Raw genomic sequence first — 17332 nt, forward strand, 5'->3', positions numbered from 1 at the left:
CCAGAGGAACCCATTTTTCTACAAGTGTCTCAAATCTGTCATTCTTTGTATCAGTGTAGTATTCCATTATATACACATACCACATGTTTCTTTATTTGATCATCTGTTGATGTGTGTACAGGCCGATTCCACCATTTAGCTATTATGGAGTTGTGCTGCTGTAAATGTTGGCATGCGTATATGATGACTGAAGTTCTTTGAGGAAGATACCTTGCAGGGGGTTCACTGAATCATGTGGAATTTCTAATTCCATTTCTTTGAGGAATCGCCATACTGATTTCCATAGTGGTTGTACTAGTTTACATTCCCACCAACAATGTAGGAGAGTTCCTTCTTCACCACAGCCTCTGCAGTATCCTTTTTTGTTTGATTTCATAATGTTGCCATTCCTTCCTGAGTAAGAAAGAATCTTAATGTTGTTTTAATTGGCATTTTTCTGATGGCAAGAGATGTTGAACATTTTTACATATATTTATTAACTATCTGTATTTCTTCCTCTGTGAACTGTCCATTCATTTCCTTGCTCATTATTTGACTAGATCTTTTATTTTAGGCAGTTTAATGTGGTTTTTTTGGAGTTCTTAGTGTATTTTAGGTGCTGGGTCTCTGTGTGAGGAGCAGCTGGTAAAAATTTTTCCCATTCTGACTGATTCTTTTGCTGTGCAGATCTCTGCTTCTATATTGTTCTGTTAGTCTACCTATTTTTGTGCCAGTACCATGCTTTGTTATCATTCTTAGTAGAACTTGAAATCCAGAATTGTAATGCTATGGAAGTCTTGATGTTGGACTTTTCAGTGCCTATAATTGTGAGAAATAAACTTCTGATGTTATAAGCTATCCTGTTAATGGCATTGTGTTATAAAAACTACTGATATCCAACTAACATTACCTAAGGCTCCAAGAAATAAGAAAATAGAGGTTATATGGTGAAAGTAGTCATCAAAGTAACTATATAGGAAAATTCCTCGTCTATGAAATCAGTGATCATACTTGAGAGGGCGAGGAGTTTAGCCCAGCAGCAGGCAAACGTATGCATGAGGCCCTCAGTTCAATTCCAAGCAACCACAAAGTAATTTAAGATATAGGCACCTAGATACATGCTGCTAAATGTTTCAAGATTTAAGAGTAACAAAAAAAATTTCTAAAACAATTCAGACAGGAGTCATTTGTGTTTTGTTTGTTTGTTTTATGCAGTGATTTTCAATCCTGACTATGCATTGCACTCGGCAAATCTTTTAAAAGTAGCAGTGTGTGTTCCCTATCCTCAGAGTTCCCAATGTAGTTATTTTGGGATAGCACTTAGGCATTGATTTGAATGCGCAGCCAGGATTAAAAAATCATAGATTTGTCCAGAAAACTAAATAGCAGAAGTAAATGAAGAGTGGCTTTCAAGCTGGGGAGAAAAAGAATTATGCACTGAACAGGTTTTTTTTGAAGGGAAGATCAATATTGTTCTCTCAGTCACTGCTCAGAAAGTATCACATGCACAGCTGAGGAGCACAACGCCATCTACCTAAGGATGAATTCAGGTAAACTGTAACTAAAATTGTAAAGTAGGCACAATAAAAGCCTGTAAGGTCTTTCACTCTAAACAAATGATAATTAATAGATGCTATAGGATTTCTCATTGTATACACATGATAATTCATAGATGCTGTTACATTCTTAACCCTGATGAGTGGAAATAAAAGTATTTCAAATATTTTCAACAACAAAAAAGATAATCACTGGTGCAAAAAATATAATTGTACCTTGTGAACTAGAGAAATTATCTTTCTACTAGAAAAATAAAGACAATAAGATATAAGTAGTGAAAACATGACAGGATATAGCTGGGTGTGAAGGTATACTCAGGAGCTGAGACAGGAGCACATGGTGAGTTAGAGGCCAGCTTGGCTACACAGTGAGTTCAAAGCCAACGTGAGCTACATAGAGAAAGCCGTCTCAAAAAAGAAAAAACATGATAGGATGTAAAAACTGTTATGCAATATGATCCCATTTTATTTCACTAAGTGTAATATGCATAAAAGACATACATACAAGAAAAACCTCATATTATACCAGTATTTGTCTCCAACAGATTGGGATTATTTAGTTTATGGTTTGTTTATTAGTGTGTTTTAACTTTCCTCAATATTCTCTAATTAGAATGCTGTTTTTACAATGAGAAAAATAAATAAATACTGAGCTTTTAAACTGAACATAATGGTACATGCCTGGATCCCAGTACTCAAGGAGGTTGATGCAGGAAGATCATAAATTTGAGACTTAACAACTTAGTGATTTAAAAAGACCCTTTCTCAAATTAAAAATTAAACAAAAAGGCTGGGAATATAGCTCAGTGTGGAGGCCGTGCATTCAAACCCCAGTGCTGCAAAACTTATTTAAAAATTAAACGACGTTCATTTCCTTTACCTTATGTGAATTTCCATAGATAAAGAGATAAAAGTCAAATTCCTTAAAGTACTAACTTAGCAATTGTAGAATCTTAAAATTAACCTGACAGTAACACTTTAAGACTGAACATCTCTGAATACTAGAAAGATATTAACATTTTTTTAGCAAAGTCACTTTCTGGAAGTCACATGTTTATGGAAAATCTTGCCAAAAACAAGCATATTAAAATGTGTTCTGCATTAAGAAGGAACCCACATCATAAGTATATTAGGAGTTAACACAATTTAGCAATAAAAATTACGAAACCAGAAAAACTCAGGAAAATACACCTGCAAATACAAATTCTTAATCATGTATGTATAGATACTTTGGAGGCATTGTACATAGAGCTCTTGAAATCATAAATCAGAGCAGGATTTGTAAAAGATGCATTTTCCACTGCTTTTCAGTGATTTGAATGCTTCGTGAAACATTTTCTTTCTTTTTCCCAGGTGATTTCCAAAGGTTTTTTAACAGTGAACTTCTAGTCCATTTATAGCCCCTATACATGGAGTTCTTGAAAACATAAGCCACACAAGTTAATTTTCTTTGTAAATTTGCTTGTTTGTGGAGCTACTAGGTCACCCAGTGACATCCTGAATTTTCTTTTATGCAGCCAGAATTAGGAAAGCTGGACTGCGATGCGAGTGTTTTCACTTTGCTTCCTCCTCCTCCTCCTCATCATCATCATCTTCCTCCTTCTTCTTCTTCTTTTGCAGTACTGAGGACTGGACTCAAAACCTTCACAGAGGTACATGATTTTATTTTGAGACAGGACCTTGCTAAATTGCCCAGTCTGAACTCAAACTTGCAATCTGTCTGCCTCAGCTTTCCAGAGTGCTGGGATTATTGTTGTGCATCATTACATCAGGCTTTTGCTAACAAATTTGCTAACAAATTTCAAAACCACACAAAGTCATCTTGTTCTTTAATGTCACTTCAGACATTTATTACTGGAGCCCCAACAAAGACTTTAAGATTTTATTTAATCTGTGTTCCCTAAACTTCCATAGCCAGAGAGGACTGCTGGGGTTGCATTAAGGGATCTGAACTCTGATGTCAAGGGTGCTTACCCTGCCCTCTTCTGCAGGACCTCGGCTGTCAGTGCCTTTGCATCACCCATAACTTTCTAGCTGTCCTTGCTTCCAACAGTCCCTGCGGGGTACAGCCCCATCTCACGGGGAGGCAGGCTTCTGCTCACTGCATCTCCTGTGGTGGCACCATCCTGGGACCACTGCTGCACGCTGCCCTGGGGAGGGGGGGGGCACACTGTCTTCTGCCAGAGTGGAAGCAACAAAACCCTTTATCTCACAGGCTCTGAGCTACAGACCGTTGTGTCGGGAAGTGGGCAAGAGTGTTTCTTTCCTCTCTTGCCTTTGTGCAGCCATGCAATTCTGCTTCTGTCCCAGTGTTGTGCTTTTAAATAAATTGCTGTCATTTTATTTCCATATGCCTGTATTCTCCTCCATGCTCCTACCTCCCCATCCTTTTCCCTCCCTCTCCCCTCTTTCTCCTTCCCTGCCTCCCTATGAGGAGTTCTCTCCCAGAGTATTTTTCAACTCACTTCCAAGTCAATCTCCCTGGGGCCACTTCTCCAGGCTGGCCAGCCTCACCTCACATGGCCTCTTAGACTCTCACTAGACTCTTTATAACACTTATATTTAAGGGACCTAGTTCTCCTTATAAAGAGATATTTAGTAAGCTTTGTGTTGGATTGTGAATATTTAATGTGTTTCTTGTGTGTAAAGATAAAATCTAGTCTTTTTAAAAAATAGCCCATTGAGCCACCTGAGGAGGTAAAATGGAATTGGCTAAGTTGGTAGCACCAAAGGTATCTTATATGAGAGCAGTTCTGGAGGAGTTCCCATTGAGAATCAAGAGGGGAAAATTATTATTGAGAAACAAATTTGAAAACTACTAGACAAAAGTGCTCAGTGGGAGAGAATTTTTAAATTAAAATCACAGAATTCAAGAGAGAAGTCGATTTCCTTTAGAAAGACATTGTTTCAGAAGAAAAGTCCCTTTAGGGGGAAAAAATGTGGCTGTAGAACAAGCAAATGACAAATATTCCAGGCCTCATGAGGCTGGGGGACCCTGTGCAGCAGTGAGTGGTGATGCAATATTAATATCTTCATATGGAAAGTTGACGGGCATTTTGATTAATTGGAGGACACCTGAAAATGTGCTTTTTTAAAAATTCATATACTTCATAATGCATTTTTGTTTGTTTGTTTATTTGTTTGTTTTGCTGTTTGTATCTCTAGGGTAATTTGGGGCCCAGCAGCTTTCCTTACCCTTTCTAGGAGTTGTTTGTTTCTCATTCTGGCAATGTATATTTTATATTGATAAGAACTATCTACTTAGCCTAGTTACTAAGTGCATTTTAATCCCAGTAGGACTTTGTCCCCTGCTGTGCTAGGCTGCTGGTGAAAGACCAGCTGGCGTCTGTCTCCACAATGGCAGCCAAAAGAGAGTACAGAAAACTCTAGAGAAGGCACTATTAATCTCCTTTGGGATGATGACAAGAGTCTATCCAGTCCCTAGAACACAAGCTATAAAATGCTTTCTACTCCACAGACTCAGGGGTCAGGGGATTATCAGGCTCATCCTCCTCCTCACTCCAGGAACCTAGGGGTCAGCAGAATCATTGGTCACCCTCACCCCCCACCAAAAGACCACAGCAGTCCATGGACAACTAGCGACCCTTTCTACCACCTGCAGAACCTTGGTGGGCTGGTGGGAGCCTCAGCAACTTCTCGCTCACAAAGAGGACCTCAGTGGGTTTGCAACAGTGTGTTGAATTTCGCCCTCAGATTTTGCCTCAGTGGGTAAATAGGAACAGCAGGGAACTTCTCCCCAGCTATAGGACCTTGGTGAGTCTGGCAAGAGTGTGGGTGAGTCCTTTTTCCACAGAACACCAGGTTGAGTTGAGGAGAGTGCCAACAAAGCCTCTACCACCCTGAAGATAATCAAAAGAGCCTATAAGACACGCAGTGAAACAGTGGGGTCCCAGCTGAGGTGCACACTATAGCCAGTAGATCTGGCAGCCTGGAACAGCCTGAAGCCATAGCAACAAAAGGAAATAAGGATTGACTTACATCAATACCCCTAGGCTAGTCAGTTTAGGAAGAAAATAGGACTCACCCAACAGTCCTTGCAGGAGGAATTCAGGTGACTGGCCTCTCCCCTTAGTTGTGGGACCCAGCAATTGGACAAACATCAACCATACAGTAGGACCCTAAAACATGCACTATGGCCAGTTGAGACTAGTGGTAGTGAAAAGACCAAAATATTAACCCAAGAGATGAAAATGACAAAATGAAAAAGCAAAATGCAATCTCAAACAAAATGTCCATCAGGAACAAGTACAGGAGACATCAAAATAGAGGACATTAAAAGTCACACACCTAAAATTTCTGAAAAGATAGCAAGTGAAATAAAGAAACAAATCCATGAGGTTATAGAGGAAATCAGATTAATCTCTCACATAAAGAAAGAAATGACAACCTTAAAAAAGAGCTGCTCAACATATCTGGAGAAGATATAGATTAAAAAAATAATGGAAACCTTGAATGAATAATACAGAAAAGAAGTAGAATGCATGAAACAAATTCAAAGAGATATGAAGGAAATAAAAAAATTCTATTGAAAGCTGGCAAAGCTATTTAAATGAAGCTGAGGATAGAATTTTGGACCTTGAGGACAGGATTGCAGCTAGCAATCATGAACGAAAAGAACTTTTAAAAATAATAAGACAACATGAAATGACAATTCAACAGCTTCAAGACAAAAAAATGAGAAACAATATAAGACTAACAGGCATCAATGATGATGCAGGAGTCAATGCAAATGACATCAGTAAATTATTCACAGAATAGTAGAAAATTTCCCAAATATGGGAAAAATCATATATAGATAAATCATATATAGATATAGAATGCCAGTCACAACCCCAAAAAAACTACGCACAGACATATAATAATTAAGATCCCAGAAATTCTGCATAAATATAGAATACTAAAAGCTATTAAGAGAAAGACACAACTCATCTATCAAGGGAAGCCCATTAGAATCATGACAGATTTCTCAGCACAAACCCTCAAGTCACGACAAGTTTGGAGTAAAGGGTTGTAAGCCTGAACAAAACCAACTTTCAACACAGATTAATGTATCCTGCAAGACTTTCTTGGAAAATTAATGGAGAAATAAGATACTTCCATGACAAAGAACAATGGAAGAAATTCATGTCCACCAAACTAACCCTAGAAAGAGTACAGAAAGACATACAGATAGAGATAAAAATGACTACAATTTCCAGGACAACAGAAAGAAATCACAAGGCAGGGCAAGCAATTAATTAAGGGGGAAAAGCAAGAACCAACAGCAAAAAAATAACATGACAAAGTTGAGCCAGAACTTATCAGTTATACCCATCAACACAAATGGCCTCAATTCACCAATTAAAAGAAATAGGTTGACAGAATGTATCAGGGAACAGGATCCAGCAATATGCTGTACACAGGAAACACATCTGACTCAAAAGGAAACTCATAGATTAAAAGTAAAAGGATGGAAAACAATATTCCATGCAACAGGAACCCAGAAAAAAGCATGAGTAACTATTCTGTTTGCATAAAATATAAACTTTAAATCAAAAATGATCAAAAGAGTTAAAGAAGATTACTACATACTTGTTAGAGGAAAATGTCAAGAGGAAGAGCTAACAATCATAAACATATATGCACCAAATTCAAGAGCACCAGACTATATAAGACAAATACTAATAGACATGAAAACCAAATACACAATAACACAACTGTAGTAAGGGACCTTAATACTCCATTGTCACAAAGGAATAGATCAACTAAACAAAAAATAGGCAAAAAAATAACAGAACTGAATGAAGCCTGTGAACAAATGGACTTAGTAGAACACTCTGTTAAGAGTGTTCCACCCAACCACATCAGAATACACATTCTTCTAAGCTGCACTTGGGACATTCTCTAAAATAGATGATCTACTAACCCACAGAACATTCTTAAGTAAATACAAAGGGATCAAAATTATCCCATGCATATTATCTGACCATAGTGCACTGAAATTGGAAATCAATGGCAAAAGAAACTGTAAAACCTATATAAACACATGGAAATTAAATAATAACCTCTTAAACAATCAATGAGTCACAGATGAAATTAAAGAAGAAATTAAACAATACCTGCAATTCAATGAAAATGCAGATATAATATACTGAACCCCGTGGGATGCAATGAAAGTGTCCTAAAAGGGAAATACATAGCAATGACTTGTGATATCAAAAAACAGAATGAGCACAAATAAACAACTTAATGCTATATCTCAAGCTTCTAGAAAAATAAGAGCAAGTCAAGCCAAAAGCTCATAGAAGAGAGGACATTATAAAGATGAGAGCAGAAATTAACACAACTGAGACTAAGAGAACAATACAAAAAACTAATGAATCAAAGAACTGGTTCTTTGAGAGTATAAACAAAATTGATAAACTTCTAGCCAACCTTCTCAAGAAAAAGAAACAAAAACTCAACTTCATGCTATAAGAAATAGAAAGGATGCAATTACTACAGATCCCATGGAAATTCAGAAGATCATGAATACCTACTATGAAAATCTTTACTCACAAAGGTGGAAAACACAGAGGAAATGGACAGATTTCTAGAAACATATGAATTACCAAAGCTGAATTAAGAAGATACAATAATTTTGAATAACCCAAATCAGTTACTGAAATTAAAAATGTGATTAAAAACTTACCAACAAAGAAAATTCCAGGTCCTGATGGGTTTACAACTGAATTCTATAAGAAATTTAGAGAAGATTTAACACCAATGTTCCTCAAACTTTTCAATGAAATTGAAAGGGAAGTAATTCTTCCTAACTCATTCTTGGAGGCAAGTATTACTCTGATGCCAAAACCAGAGAAAGATCCAACAAAAAGGAGAACTATAGGCCATTCTCACTAGTGAACATGGATGCAAAGATTCTCAATAAAATACTGATAAATAAAATGCAGCAAATCATCAAGATTATACATCATGACCAAGTGGGATTTATCCTAGGAATGCAGGGATGGTTTAACATACGAAAATCAATAAATGTAATGTACCACATCAACAGAGCCAAAGACAAAAATCACATGTCATCTCAATAGATGCAGACAAAGCTTTTGATAAAGTATAACACTTGTTCATGATTTTAAAAAAACCTACAGAAACTTGTAATAGATGGTATCTACCTCAATCTGATAAAAGCCATTTATGACAAACCAACAGCTAACATTATATTAAATGGACAAAAACTGAAAGCTTTACCTCTAAAATCAGGAACAAGACAAGGATGGCCACTATCACCACTCCATTCAATACAGTTCTGGAATCATTAGCCAGAGCAATTAGACAAGAGAGAGATATAAAAGGAAAAAGGATTGGAAAGAAAGAAGTTAAATTAACACTCTTTGTAGATGACATGGTTCTCTACATAGAAGATCCCCAAAACTCTATGAAAAGTATTAGAGTTTATAAGCAAATTCAGCAGTGTAGATGACTACAAAGTCAGTACTCAAAAATCAATAGCATTCCGATACACAAACCAAAAGCTCACTAAGAGAAAAATTATGGAAATGATAACTTTCACAATAGCATCCAAAACAATGAAATACTTAGGAATCAATCGAACAAAAGATGTAAAGACTTATACACTGAAAACTATAGTACCCCCCCCCCAAAATTGAATAGGATGCCAGAAAATTGAAAGCTATCCCTAGCTCTTGGTTAGGAAGAACCAACATTGTGAAAATGGCCATACTCCCAAAAATGTTACACAAATTTAATGCAATTCTGATCAAAATACCAATAACATACCTTATAGATTTATAGAAAACACTCCAAAAATTCATTTGGAAACAGAAGAGACCTAGGATAGGATAGCAAAGGCAATCCTGGGTAACAAAGGTAAGGCAGGAGGCATCACAATTCCTGACTTGAAATTATACTACAAAGCTACAGTGATAAAATCAGCACAGTACTAGAGAAAAAAATAGACTTGAGAATCAGTGGAACAGATTTTTTGATAGAGGCCCAATTATAAAGACACTCAGCTAGCTTATCTTTGCCAAAGGGGCTAAACATGTTCACTGCAAGAAAGACATACTATTTAATAAATGGGACTGGAAAAACTGGCTTTCCACATGCCAAAGACTGAAACTAGACCCTTGTTTATCATCATGCACTAAAATCAAATTGGATCAAAAATTTAAATATTAAAACAGAAACACTACATCTATTGGGAGACAAAGTAGGTATAAATCGTGAAGACATCGGAGTAGGCAGAGTTCATGAACAAAATGCAAACTGCACAGGAAGTACTTCCCAGAATCAACAATTGGTATCTTTTCTTATTAAAAAATTTTTGTGCTTCAAAAGAAATCACCAACAGAGTGAAGAGAAAACCCACTGAATGGGAAATAATTTTAGCCAGCAATCCCTAAATCAAAGGATTTATATAAAGAACTGAAAAATATCAGGTCCCTACTAATTCGAAGACCCAGTCCAAAAATGAACATCTGAAATAAACATGCATTTCTCAGATGAAGAAATACAAATAGCAAATAAATACATGAAGGCATGCTTAACATCACTGGTCATTCAAGAAATGCAAATTAAAACCACACTGAGATTCCATCTCACTCCAGAAAGAATGGCTGCCAGTAAGAAATCAACCAGTAAGAAACGTTGGCGGGATCATGGAGAATAAAGAAACACTTCTCCACTGCTGGTGGAAGTGTAGACTGGTGCAAACACTGTGAAAATCAATGTGGGGATTCCTCAAAAAACTAGGATTAGAAGTCTCATTTAATCCAACCATTCCCCTTTTGGATATTTTCCCAGAAAAATTGAAAATGTCATACCACAGTGATATATGTACACCCATGTTCATAGTAGCACAATTTATAATAGCTAAATCTTGGAAGCAATCCAAGTGCCCATCAACTGTAGAATGGATAAAAAAAGATGTATTTTTATATGATGGATTATTCCTTAGCTATAAAAACAATTATCTTGAAGTTTTTATAGGTAAATGGTGGCAACTTGAGACCATCTTCATAAGTAAAATAAATCAAGCTCACATTTATAAATATCATATTGTCTCCCTAGTATAAAAAGAAGTAATAAAACATAGAAATCTGAAAGAGTAATAAGATCCAAAGTATACAATAGATAATTTAATAATGAATGGGAAAGAAAGTGCTCAAAAGAACAGAATTACTGGGATAGGGGAAAGGAAAAAGTTATATGTGTATTGGTAAACATATATAAATGTATGTGTGTATATGTGTGCTAGACAACTATATACTACTAATCTGTTAGTTCATCAAAAAGAATTTGTGCTGTCATTGTTTGATTGATCACTTTTGTATCTAGATTTTGTAACCTGAACAACTAGTTCTGAGATAAAAATAAGCAATATATTAACTTGTGTTAATTCCCTACTTTTTTTCTTTTTTGAAATTCTGTACCATTTCTATCCTTTTTTTTTTTTTTTCCATTTTGCTTTCTAAAAAAAAATTCCTTTCTAGTCAGGTGTGGTGGCGCACTCCCATAATCTCAGCACTTGGGAGGCTAAGGCAGGAGAATTGCTGTAAATTCGAAATCATGCTGGGCTACAAAGTAAGCCAAGGCCAGTCTGAACTGCCTAGTGAGACCTTGTCTCAAAAAGACCAAAAAAAAAAAAAAAAAACAAGAAAAAGCTTTCCAAGTTTTCAAGTTAAATATCAAATGTATATAATATCAAAATCTTATTAATTAGGAGTTGGGGATTTAGCTCAGTGCATAAGCACCTGCCTGACAAGTACGAGGTCATGAGTATGATCCTTGGTACAAAAAAAAAATCTTACTAATTGATTCAAGTGCTTATTAATGCTATTACTTCCCAGGCACCAGGCTAGATCTTGTGAATACAAAAACGCTGGGGTCCTGGCCATGAGCTCAGGGAGCTTCCAACCTCATAGGGCCCAACAGTGTGCCCCACAAACAGTGACCCCTCTTCTTCTAGCGCATCAACTCCAGTCCTTGCTTGGGGATTATTCTACCTCTGCCCAGCATGGCTAGCTCTAGAGATAGCTTTTTACTCATCATGTTTTGGACTCTGTTCATACATTGTTTCTGTCTAAGGGCTCTTCCCTGGTTCCCACCCCTTGTATACCTCTGGCACTCTCTACTCAATGCTTCACCTGATTTAAACACTCCAATAATTTAAATCACATTTGTATTGCAATAGAAATTGTTCATGTATTTATTGTTTGTCTCCTTCCAGTAGAACACAAACTCCATGAGGGCCAGAACTTTTATCTGGCTGTTTATGACTATTTCTGTCCCTAGCATCAAAAGGCTATATGGTAAGCAGACTGTAAATGTTATGGTAATTATTACTTTTTGTTTGTATATAATGGGGGTTAAACCCAGGCATGATCTACCACTGAGCCTTAGCCCCAACCCTTTTATTTGGAAACAAGGTCTTACTAAATTGGCCAGGCTAGGCTCAGATTTCTGAGTATATAGGCATGTCCACTACACCTCACAAAAGTTTAGAATTAGAGAATGAATGGATAGGAGTTGCCTGAATGCATGCAGCAATGAGTTCTTTATACTCCAACACGATGGAGGACAGATCTGCACAGCACAGGATTCTTCACTCTGTTTAACAAGTGAGAGGGCAGGGAACCCATTCTAGGAAACAAGTCTTTCTAGAGGCTGTGAAGATACACAGCAGGTGCTTGCCCAGGAGCTTATGTGGATCACTGTGCACATGGATGAGAGGTGGTGAGAAGAGGGGAAGAAGCCATGGAGAAGGAGAAAATGGGCCCAAAGCAGACACCCGTGAGGGAAAGGTTGATGGGACCTATTTGAGGGCAGGGTCGTCCCTGAACAACATAGGAGGGGCGAGGACAAGGAATGGGATGGAGCAATTCTGTTGAAGGCTCTTCTCAGAACCACTGTGAAGAATGGGACGGTGAGCCTACTGATTCAGTGTTGCAGGCAGCGCGGGATGAGAAACTGAACTACAGCCAGGGTGATGGGAACAGAGCACGAAGGTGGACCGAGGGTCATCTGGAGGGAATCAAGAGAGCAGAGTTCAGCTCCTTGCGGAGCTCTCTGCCTTCCAGGAGGCAACCCCTGGGGATGCAGAACGTGTTCTGGAGGCCACACAGAGGCTGATAGCTCATCACATGATAGCCACACCGTGCAAGTGGACAGCACTAGGGACCAACTATGCTTGATAGAGGCAGAAAACTTGGACCCTGTCTCTGGTATTTTGTCTCACTGGTCAACACTAGGCCAGGCCACTTGTTTTTGATAAATATGTCCGGGTTGGATTTCAGAACCTTCTGTATCCTTTCTCAACAAAATCTCTGTTAGGTAAGGATACCTGTTCACATCTGCATTTATCTTCAAATATTTAATGAAGATCTCCTGTAAGTGCTGGGCTCTGAAAATACAACTCTCACCTTCAAATAATCTGTGATTTAGTGAAAGAGGCAGACAAATAAAAAGACCATTGAAATGCACTGAGATTTGCAATGGGTATTGCAATGGAAGAGCACACGGAGCTTTCACTGTGCTCCAGGAAGGGTAGCTATCTTCAAGAGCTAAAGACATCATAATACAGTGATACATACATGCCCATGTTTATAGCAGCACAGTTCACAGTAGCTGAATGTTGGAAGCAGCTCATAAACAAGTGAATGGATAAACAAAAAGAATTTACACATGATGGACACTACTCTTCCATAAAGAAAGAAAGATGAGCTATTTGTAGGAATGAGACCATAATGTCAAATGAAATAAATCTAACATGTAGCTTAAATATTGCATGGTTTCTTACATGAGAAACCCAAGATATAAACAAAGAGCAACGTAAAGGCTGGATAATGAGAAATAGAGCAGCTCTTTTGAAAAAACAGGAAGGAAACCAAGAGATGGGCGAGGGACAGTCAGAGAAACGGGTGAAAAGCGCAGATGTGTTACTACATGGACCAACTGCCCATGAGTGATGCAATCATTATGTACTGCAGATATGTGCAAAACAGAAAGTGAAAAAAGCAAAAGCACTCACAAAAGTATAAAGCAGAGATTGTCAACCCAAGATAAGTTTGGGAGTGAATATTGTCGATATATTGTGTTGGTAACAGATGGAAACACATCCCCAATGAGAAGAGCAACTTCGTGTGTGTCTGTGTGTGTGTCTGTGTGTGTGTGTGTGTGTGTGTGTGTGTGTGTGTGAGTGTGATATTACATATTATGCATTCAACCTTGGGCCTTCACAGTGATCTGCTTCTCCAGACACCAGATTATTTTTTAATTTTTTTAGTCAGGGTCTCAATAAGTCACAAATTGTGACTCAGCTCAAACTCGTGATCCTCCTGCCTCAGCCTGCCACAGTACAGGAAAGAAAAGCAATACTCCTACCTAAACAAAGATAAGTGACCATTAAAAATAATGGGGCTGAGGATTTAGCTCAGCGGCATACGTGCCTGCCTTGCAAGCAGGCAGTCGTGAGTTCGATCCCCGGTACCGATAAAAAGGAAAAAGACAAAAAAAAAAAAAAAAAATGGCAGCTCAACTATAGATAAACACAGGAGCATCAAAGCCAACCACAGTTAATACGAATAGGTAATGTTCATTGAGTGCAGGAAATGTCCCTGGAGCTAGGGGCCTTCCATATTTTTTCCTCATTTCATCCTCATACCAATGTAATGAGCTGGTGGCATTTTCTAACTTTACAGATGAGAAAGCTGAGGTTCAGAAAGGTTGCATACTTACCCCAAGTTACACAATAGTAGACTCACACCTGGCAGTCTGAATGCAGAGTTCCTAACTGGAATGCGGACCTGCCGTCCACAGTTAGTGTCATTTGTCTACTGACCAGTCCTCCTCAGGGCTTAGGAGATTTGCCCACGGTCCTGTGCAGCATGACTGAGCATTCGGTCCAGAAGCAGCCACGTCCCCCAGCCTTCTCTTCACAGCTGTGTCTTTAGGCTGCATATACACTGACCAAGAAGAAAACGAAAGAAGAAATACGCTAAGAGAAAATGCACTTTCCGTTCATTTTCTTTGGCTCGGTTCTCCCCAGGTGAGCCAAGTCTCGCCTTTGGCCTGCATGCCTTGGTTTCATCGGGGACACTGCCAAAGGTGATTAGGCCCGGGGTTAGAGGGGCTGACACCACCCACACCACCCCACATCACTGGCCGGTGGCATTGCCTGATGGGCGGACTCCTGATGAACAGTAACTGTAGGCACTGTATATTTGGGGAATTCTTTTCAAAAACAATAATTTGCAAGCAGAACTGAAAGAATTAGAAAGTTAGCCAGGGTTTATGCTGAGATTTTCAATATACTGTATCTCAGCCTCCCAAGGAGTCACTAATCACAGTCACAGAGGTGGTTTTTACCATCGACAGTCATATTTCAGCAAGTCCTCTTTGCATAACTGCAAGACCTGTGTCTTTCCCCATCTTACAGGTGCCTGAGCAATTATGTGAGACTCTCAGTTGCCTCCCACTGTGTCTCACCCCTCTGGCCTCCAGAAATCCGAGCTGCCGCCCTGCTCCCTGGGAGAGAGCTGCTCCCCTTCCTGCTGCATTTCTTGAAGACACAGATGAGCTGGATCCCTTCATGTCTCCTTCTGCCAGAAGCCTGGCTCTTGTCCATCAGAATTAGGAGATGGCTTTCTTTACACTTTTACATTGTACCTTGACAGCTGGACCCCAAACCAGAATCGCTTGTGTCTCCAGAAGCCATTTGGGAGAAACAACACCCTTCTTCCCAGTCCCCATGGAGTTCAGGCTGGAAAGAGACCCCAGAATTTTTTCTACACTATCCTCCTCCAGTCTGCCTCCCAGACAGCTGCTCCCAGAAAGACTCCTTGCCCGCATGACTGTGAATTCACAGTGGAAAGCCACCCTCTCATAACTGGGAACCCAGTGTTAGACCAGATGCCACCTTTTCTAGTACACACTATCATGCAAAAATTATTGAGGGAAAAGCCAGATGTGGTGGTGCAAGCCTGTAATCCCAGCACTCATGAAGCTGAGGCAGGAGGATCGTTGCAAGTTTGAGATCAGCCTGGGCTACAAAGTGAATTCAAGGTAAGACTGAACTGCACAGTGAGACCCTGTTTCAAAAGGACAAAAGAAAAATAATAATGAGGAGACACTTGGATTTCTCTAATAGGCTGTCATGTGAAAAAAAAAGAAAAGTGACATAAAAAAACATTATTGTATTTGCACACTTACCTAAAAGTTGTTCTTTTATTTTAAAAGGCAGAGTTAATGTGGCGCCTTCGGCTCATCCTGGGAAACACAGGGAGACTGATGGCCCCAGAAGTCACAACACCTGTGACACTGATGATATGAGCACAGCCCGAGGAGCAGGGAGACGTGAGTCTGCTGCTTACCCTGAAAATTCAACAAGCTATGGGGCTTATGAGCCTTATATTTGTCTCTGTGTTAAGTAGAGATAATTATATCATTCTGATGGGTCATTTAGGTGCAGTGTAAATATCTCAATTTTTTAAAATAGAAAATGCAAAAATACAGCTGTTATATTTCTTCTACGGCAAAACAGAATAGAAGTTGAGATGGGGCGGGCTGAGACAAAGAAGAGGCTGAGGGGAAACTGTCTCTAACAGTTTCAGCACACAGCTGGTATGTCAGGGTAGAGGACGGAATGTGAAAGGCAGCAGACACATTCTTTACCTACCTCGATTGAGATCTCAGGAATCCTGGAAACTCTTTGAGAAGCTCCAGTGCGTCTCTGGCATGATATCAGAGGACCTCCTGCTTAGTATATTGCAGAAACCTACGTTAAGGGCTTCTGTTAGCTGAAATCTTGAACTGATACATACATCTCAGTGCCGCCCAGACTTCCTAGCCCGAGATTCTGGGGCGTGTGTGCATGCATGAACACACTCGCATATGCAAGATTAGACCCAAGTGTGAGCTAGACCAAACAGGCAAAGCCTCCTTGCTTTTCCTCAAGCTGCTGAACTCTTTCCCCTGGTCTAGTTTTGTGCAACACCTTTCCCCACCCTTCCCCTAGTAGACAGATTTTTCTCCTTGACTGGAAGCCTCAGGCAACTCAACGTTTTAACCCTTAGATCGGGAGAAATATTGAAAAATTCCTTTAGAGAGAAACAGCGTAAGAGGCCAGGTAAAAGTCTGAAGAAGTCATGAAGTTTGATAATAAGATTAAATTGTTTTGTAGAAACTATGAAGGTTATCCAGTGGTAGAATTTGAATGCTAAAGGTAATAGGTTTAACCACGTTCAAGAGGTGTCTGCTTGTTTGTTTTTGGTGCAGTGGCATCGTCTGAATTCAGGGACTCTCCCTTGTTAGTGCTCCACCACGAAGTTACATGCCATCTCTCCCCCCCCTACACACACCACATACACAAATTTTTTTTGAAATTTTACTTTAAGACAGGGTCTTATGAAGTTTTCCAGGCTGGACTTAAACTTATGACCTTCCAGCTTGAGTAGCTAAGGCTGCAGACGTGGCCACCACACCCAGCAAGGCTGCTTCTTCAATATGATGCAACAAAGACTTCCTTGAGGCTTCTGGGGGAAGCCGTGGGCCTCAGGGAAGAGCTCATGCTGGAAAGTATTTTAGCTGTAAATGCTGCAAGAGAAGGCATTTAAAAAATGCAGAGTCATTGGTACCCTTGAACATCAGGTACCAACCTCGTCCTCCCTGACAAGCCCAATTAATGACATCCTGGAGCCCCTGAAGAAGAAAGATTTCTGCCCAACAAACGGAGAAACCACTTTGACAGCCTGGAATTCCAGCCTCAGTGATGCAGCACT

General features: G+C 39.2%; 1 long non-coding RNA gene across 1 annotated transcript in view; it reads right to left on the minus strand.

The window, feature by feature from the left end:
• Window positions 1-16517, minus strand: part of LOC134470836 (uncharacterized) — an 80458-nt gene extending 63941 nt beyond the window's left edge. Inside the window, exons 1-2 of the long non-coding RNA XR_010039991.1 lie at window positions 16231-16517; window positions 14292-14518 (exon numbers count right to left, since the gene is read on the minus strand). This is a non-coding gene — a long non-coding RNA (uncharacterized LOC134470836). The remainder of the gene's footprint in view (window positions 1-14291; window positions 14519-16230) is intronic.
• Window positions 16518-17332: the final 815 nt, after the last annotated feature.

This window comes from Cavia porcellus, unplaced genomic scaffold, assembly GCF_034190915.1.
Source record: "Cavia porcellus strain 051 isolate PalLab524CR breed Dunkin Hartley unplaced genomic scaffold, mCavPor4.1 scaffold_17, whole genome shotgun sequence".
Classification (NCBI taxonomy): domain Eukaryota; kingdom Metazoa; phylum Chordata; class Mammalia; order Rodentia; family Caviidae; genus Cavia; species Cavia porcellus.